The sequence below is a fragment of the Suncus etruscus genome, chromosome 15, assembly GCF_024139225.1.
Source record: "Suncus etruscus isolate mSunEtr1 chromosome 15, mSunEtr1.pri.cur, whole genome shotgun sequence".
Taxonomy (NCBI): Eukaryota; Metazoa; Chordata; class Mammalia; order Eulipotyphla; family Soricidae; genus Suncus; species Suncus etruscus.
The window spans coordinates 25,456,484-25,463,664 of record NC_064862.1 but is presented as its reverse complement, the minus strand read 5'-3'; positions in this window follow the sequence as shown (position 1 = coordinate 25,463,664).

Here is a 7,181-nt window from a genome sequence, read left to right as displayed (position 1 = left end):
GAAAGGGAGTGATTTTTCAATCCCCACAAGGGATTGCTGAACCCACAAGGACATTCAAGGTCTAGAGCAAAAAATGAGGGCCCTTCTAAAGGGGTGGCAAAACTGCTTCAGTATCGACTGCCTTGGGAGGGGGATACCCCATTGTTAGGGAGCCTAATTTGGGGACTCTAGGTTGCCAGGAAACTATGGATTTAGTGGTTTATCTTCACCAGCATCCTTCAGCTGCACCCCAGAATATTTGGTCTTACTTTAAGGAGACAGCAGTTTAGGAATTTGGGCTCCCAGATCCAAGTGGGGGGCTGCCCGCCCTCCCTCATCCAGAAACCCAGTCCCTAGGAGCCAGGAGTAGATTCAAGGCCGATTCGATGCTAGTAAGCTGGTGCCGAGGGAAGAAAAATGAGAGGTCTCGACCAAGCAATCACTTCGTGACGGATCCTTCCAGTTTGGGGTTTGGCTGCCCTCACCACCCGCACCCCCACTCTCCTCCCTTCAGCTCCTCAAGGTCATTACTACAGTTTTCACTCGCAGCTCACCAGGGGTGGTCGTCACCTCCATTCTACTTTCCTCCCACAGCAGCCCGGGGCCTCCTCGGGCAAGGGCTTCCCGGAAAAGAAGGCAAAAGCCTGGGATGCTCAGTGAAGCGAACCCCTGCAGGTGGTTTCTGCATTGTGGTAACAGCTTCTTGGGGTCTCACGGAGGCCCGAGTTGGAAAACCCTGGCAGAGGTCTCTAGTGTGTGGGGAAGAGGCTGATGTTATCTGAATTTTGGCATTTGGAACCTAATAATGCAGTGAGCTTAACTGGTGGACTTTTTCTCACCATGGCCTACACTCTCCTTTGTTTCTTTGGCTCCTTGGAGTTCTAACTGGACAGAGAAAAACTCTGTTCATCTTTCCCTCCCCCCAGTAAACTGTGTTCTGAAATTTCAGATCAAATTTTCTCCGCAGGGGCTGCCTGGCTTCCAGGGAGGAGGCTAGGGGCCTGGCTGGACCCGGACAGCCAGCTCTGGAGGCCAAGTTGCATTTCGAGTTTTGAATCCGGCCCTTTGAGCAAGTTTAACACGTGTGGATTTAATTTCCCTTTCTTTCTTGCTTTCTTTTCCCCACCCGCCCCCCACCACACCCCTCCTTGGGAGAGAAGAAGAAAAATAGTCGGCCAGTGTCGACAGCGGGACACTGTTCCCTGTGCCAAGGAAAATTTGTCTTTGCAAAATCCTGGAGTGTTTTGGGCTCCCAACTTTTCCACTACCCCCCTTCAGTTGGGGGGGAAGGGTCTCCAGACAGGGGCCCCTCTGCCTGCACCCCAGATTTGGGGGAGCAGCTGTTGTCTCTAGTCTGCAGAATCTGGGTCCTGAATTCTATCGATTTATACGCACACACCGCTTTGGGGGACATGGGGACATACTGACACCACAGACTAAATCCCAAGGCGTCCTTTCCTGCAGGTGTGTGATTGTCCAGAACTGGGGCTGCTCTTAGCACATTCCATGAGGCACTAGGATAAGATGCTGGATAAAGGGGACCGACTCCCAGCTTCTCTTAACTGGAGCCCCTCATCCCACTCACAAACCCGTCGGGAACATTTGCGCCCTTTTTGTGCATTTCCAGCCTTGTTACCTCTCTTTGTCTTCCTCTCTGCCCTAAGATCCACTTCCAGTTCCCTTGGTCACTCTGTTGGGACCCGCAGGAAGACAGTGTGTAGGGATGGTCCCCAAGGCCCAGGGTCTCCATTTTCAGGCAAATAATATGTGAACCGAGTAGCGATCGTAATGTTTGGTGGCCATAACTGGACGAGAGGACTTTGGGGCTATTAAAATAAGAGCAGTAACCAATCCTTTCCCCCCAAGTTACTTCCCGTCGAGTGCGAGGGAAAGAGGAACTGTAGCAAACACTAGGATGGATCATCGTGGAAAAATTCTTAGAGCCAAGCTGAGACGGCCAAGAGGAAAAAATTGACCCCCTGAGAAAAAAGAGAATTTCCCATCCTCCGTCTGACCCTCACGCGTGCAAAATGAGTCGGTCAAAGTGTACTTTCACCCTTCCGTCTATTGTTGTTCTAATTCACAGTAATTTTTCTAGTGCTTGCTGCTTCTCTCCCTGTCTCTTTATATATGTATTTATTTTTAATTTGCCTTCAATAGATCCTTGAAAGGGTAAGATGTGAGAAGGGGTGGGGGTTTCTGTTGGTGTGAGGTGTGCGGATGTCCCTTAAAACATCAGGAAAACAAAAGCGAAGCGAAGCAAGAGATGCGCCAGGAAACCGGCCGCCCCGGCCGCCCGGCTAGCCTTTGGATCTGGCCGGAGGGTTGGTTGGATTCCTTCTGTGCGTCTCCCTCTGTACATTAAAAAACCAGGATTAAAGTTCACCCGGAGGAAAGTGTCTTGAGGGAGTGACCGAGCTGGAGGTGGCCCGGGAGGCTGATTCTCTGGAGCTGCTGGGAAAAAAGCAGGAATCTCCAATCCCCGAGAACCACCCGGCGGCCTCCAAGAAAGCAGAGCCGGAGGGATCCTTTGTCATCCAACCTGCCACTAGCGGGGCCCGCGCTGGCGAGGTCCCGGTTGGTCGGAAAGGCTTTTAGCTCCGGGATCTCGTCGCTTCTTCTCCTCTTTCGTCCCGATCAGAACTCGGGCCTCGCCTTCCGAATGATCCACCGCGGTGCAGAGGCGAACCAGGAGCTTGTGTCCAGCGTGTGCGCAAAGAATGAGTTCAGGGTACGCTCTGGGGATCAGGGCGCAAACCGTCTCGCTCATCCTCCACTCCCGCTGGTCTTGAATTTGGGCAAAGAAACATTTTCTGGAACTGGGAAAACGAAAGCAGAGTTGCGGACCAAGAGCTGGAACGCTGGTGCCGGGACCCCCTGCCCGGCTCTCCAAAGCCGGCCTGACCCGGGCTCTGCGCGCGCGGTGCTGCCGACCATCTAGGCGCTTTCCGCGGCCTGGCCGGGCTCCCTGGTGGGGAGGCCCAGGGTGGGGACTCCGGGCAGAGGCAGCGGCGGCGCCTTCAAACCCCGGGTTGGAATCACGATCGGGGGGGAAAAAATAAATCTGATGGCCAGGCCAGGAACGACCTGTCCGGCGGGGCGCTCGACTCACCACTGCGCTGTAAGCGTGGCACGGCCAGGCGTCGGTTCTGGGGGTACCCGGCTCAGGCAGGCCCCCGCAGATATCCCCGAGGCCCCCAGGGCTTCTATACAGCGCTTTGCCATCCCCTGAAGTTGCGCGTTCCCAGCGGTGAGCCCCGAATTGCGCACAGCCGCCAAAGGGCTACGGTTGAGCGGACTCCGCGCTCACAAAGGAGGCGATGAGAAAGAATAATTAACATTATTATTGTAAAAAAAGAAAAAAAAAACCCAAAGAAGAGAACCCCGTCTTCCAGCATGGGCCCCGAAGCTGAGCAGTTTCCACAGCGGCTGCGGGAACCGCCCCTCTCCATCCTACCCCGCCCAGGCAGTGGCAGTCAGGGTCGCGCTGGGACAAGCCACAACCCCGCACCCGGTTCTAGAACCGGCCGAGAAATGCACTTTATTCTCTGCGAGAAACCTGGTGGATGTGTCTTGGTATTTTTTGACTTCCTCAAACGCACCAGCCCGCCGGAATCGCCAAGTAACTCAACCCAGGCGGGGTTGCAAGCGGGCATCAAGATTGCGCCAAGGGAAGCCCTCCTGGAAACCTCAGTGTGGCTTTTCTAGGGAGCTCCAGATTTGGGGAGAAGAAATGAAGAGACTGGGTCGTGGTGGTAGTGAGGAATACATTTTAAAAATATAATCGTACTAATTAAAAAAGATCCTCTGGATTCTTTCTCCCCTCACCCCCCTGCCTTAACCCCGTCTGGGTTTCTTTGCCAGCCTGGGGCCTCCACTTCCCCAAGGATGGAGATCCCCTCCCCCGCCCCCAGAAAGAAAATCGATCTGGGTTCTATTTGTGTCTGATCTTCTCCACCCCCATTGCCCACACCTAGCCCCACCCCACCCCAGAGCATCGGGTTTGTTTATTTCTTTCTTTATTTATTTATTCCCGCAGCCCAGGCGTCTGGGCCTTGGGGGAGGCCCTCCCCGGGCAGAGCTCCGGACTAAAAGGGGGCAAAAGACGCAGCGAAAATTTACCACCCGCGCTTGGCCCCCCGAGTCGGGCGTGACAGTGCGCGGGGCCGCTGCGTGGCTGCTGACGTTTCTACGTCCGATAGGTGCAGAGGCTGGTGAGATAGCCCGTATCGCCCCAGTTGCCTCTTTATTTTATTGGGGTATGCCTAGTAATAAACAGTAATATTTAATTTGTGGGACACGAAACCCCACATTCGCACTGGGAGGTGCATTTCTGCTATTTTTTTTTTCTTGGCTTCTTCTAGGCTCGGCCTTTAAAAAAATTGGGTCCTTTATTTTTTAGGGGGTCTTTTCTAAACTCACCTGAACGCCTCTCCCCCAGGCAGACCATCACTGGGGGCTGTTGCTGTGCAAAGAAGTGGAAGTTTGGAGGTGAGTGTGGCTCCTAACGGTTCAACGGGAGGGAGGGTTATAGATTTGGGGGCACTCAGATTGCTGCTCAAGGATGCTCCCCAACCCAGCTTGCCCTGATGAGTTAGTTTCTCCTGCCCTCCTGCCAGTTTCTAATCTGAAGATCACAATGTCCTTGTTGGCCTTTGGAGAACCACCTTGCCAGATTAGATCGAAGACCCCAGTTCTGCTTGGTGCTAACCCACACCCCCAACATGCTATCAACCAAGTGGGGTTGGATTGGAGGGGTGGGCGTATTGCTAATCCAAATTCTTCCTCTCCAAAAGAGCCATTGGATTACTTAGGGGAATTTGTTGCATCTTCAAATCTCTGCGCATTTAAAGGGCTTGTCAAAGTCTTCTGGACTTGCCCTCCTGCCTTTCGCCAGCAACGGGGGAGAGTTTAGCACAGCCACCCCAAAGCCATGCTGCCTTTGCATGCTGGTTGGCCCCCTCTTTGGGGTTAGGTACCTCTGAGCAAGCCCAAAGGCCTCAGAACTGACATTTTAGAAGGGCGAGGGTGTTTTTGAAAATAAACAAACTGCCTGCGTGAGTGCCAGTGTTTGCAAACAAATCTGGAAGGTGCAGGAGGCCTGGCTGAGGCCAAAGTTCCCTCAGCTTCCTCCCCGGTGGTCTGCTCCGGGGAGGGACCGTTCATCTGCTTGGAAACTTTGCAATGCATTCAGGCCTGGCCTGAGAGTTTAGTCCGGTGGCTACAAGAGAGTTGGTGCTGGAGCAATTGCTGAACTCCCAGATATGTCTACCTTGCCCTTCTCTCTCGCTGGAGCACGTCTACAGGCCCCAATCTCCATCAGAAGCCCAGCAGAGAACAGGGGGGTGAGGTGCAGAAGGTGAGGGCAGATAAAAGGGCGCACAATTCCTGACATTCATTCCAGGCACCAGGACTTGGGGGTTTCGATCAGACTTAGCCCAGGTTAAACCTTACAGAATGTTTTAAGACTCTGTTGACCCTTCAACTCAACCCTCAAAACAATACATTTTGGACAGGAGGGGAAGGGAGGGAAAGGAAACCTGAACGCAAACTCCAGCCAGCTCCCAATCAATGACTGCTTTGATTGTTTTAATAAAACAGGGCGTTGTCTCATTTTTTTCCCCCTCCAGCCAGGGAGGTCTGCCGGGCCCTGGGCATAAGTGGTGGTGGGGGGCCAGGGTGCTTTTCTGGCATCTTTGATCTGGGAGGGGGCATCCCCAGGCACCTTCACCCCAGAGTCACCAAGAGTCTCGGGGTGATGAGTGGGGAGGAGAAGGGATGGCAGGGTCGCCCGGTGGTGCAAGCTGGGCCAGGCGAGGTCAGGCCTTGTTCTGGAGGTCAGCTTTGGGGAGAGGCTGCAGGCTCGTGCATGCGTGCGAGCTCTCTCAGACGCCGGCCCCTTCAGTGACTGACTGCAGCTTAGAGCTCCCAACCTGTGCAGAAGCTGAGCTGGGTTTTGCGACGATGGTGATTTGTGCCGGATTTCTTGCAGGCGCTGCAGAGCCGCCTCGGAGCTCCAAGCGGCCGAGATGGATGGAAGTGGGGGAAAGGGGTGGTGGGAAGGGGAAGGAGGTGACCGAGCTGCCCCAAGCCCCAAGGCTGGGTCTGAGACTCCAGTTGTGATTTGAGTGCTTGCTTGGGAAATGTGATGGAAAGGGTGGTTGGGGGAGGGAGCGAGGAGAGAGAGAGAGTGAGTGAGTGAGTGAGAGAGAGAGGGAGGGAGGAAGGAGGGAGGGCTGGGAGAGAAAAGAAAGAGAGGCAGGAGGCAGGCGGTGGACCGAGGGAAGGAGTGGAAGAGGCAATTTCAGTACTTTGTTAAGCCTGCGTCAGAGTCCAGCAGTCGAGAGAGAGAGAGAGAGAGAGAGAGAGAGAGAGAGAGAGAGAGAGAGAGAGAGAGAGAGAGAGAGAGCAACTTACCGACTTATCTCTAATTCTGGAACTGCAACCCTGAAAGGAGAAACACTTCTCCCACCCAACCATTCCCTCTGCTCCCCCATTTTACAACCTATCTGGGGTGCGTGCACGGTGCAGAGATTGGACCGAGAGAGCCCTGCTGGCGCTTGACATCTCCCAAGTGGAAAAGTGGGGGAGCCCTTAGGCAGAGCGAGCAGACGGAGCAGGAGGCGTGGGTCGCCCGTGAGCCGTTCGGGCGAGGGTCCGGCTGGGAGGAGAAGCGGCGGCGGGTGGGAGCCAGCAGACCCCCGGAACCAAGCCCGGAGTCACCATGCCTGCACCCCCACCTCGCCGCCGGCTTCCCTGCTAGGAGCCGGGAGGGACCTGGTGAATGCGCCGGCGTCACCTAACGAGGTAACGGTTCTTGCAGATGGCCCGGGAGGCGGGGAGGCAGCTCAGCAGCTCCGGGAGACACGAAGGCGGGTGTGCAGCCCGGCCTGGACTCCTGCAGCTCCCGCACTGGCCTGCCCAGCTCCTGGGCGCTGGAGGAGAAGGAGGCAACCGCTGGGGACTGAAGTTTGCAGGACGCGCGGCCTGGTTCTGTCAAAGCGCATCTCGTTTGGGTCCTGCCTGCCCCACCGGGACCAAGGCGAGGTGGTCCGGTGGGCTTGTCCCTGTGGAGGGCTGGCGAATGGGAGCACACGTGGGGGGACGCCAGCCCCACTTTCTTTTGTTGTAAGCAAACTGCGGGGCTCCCTAAACCTCCAGGGCGTGGTGAGGGAGGTTGTTGTGGAGCCAGGCCCTGGACG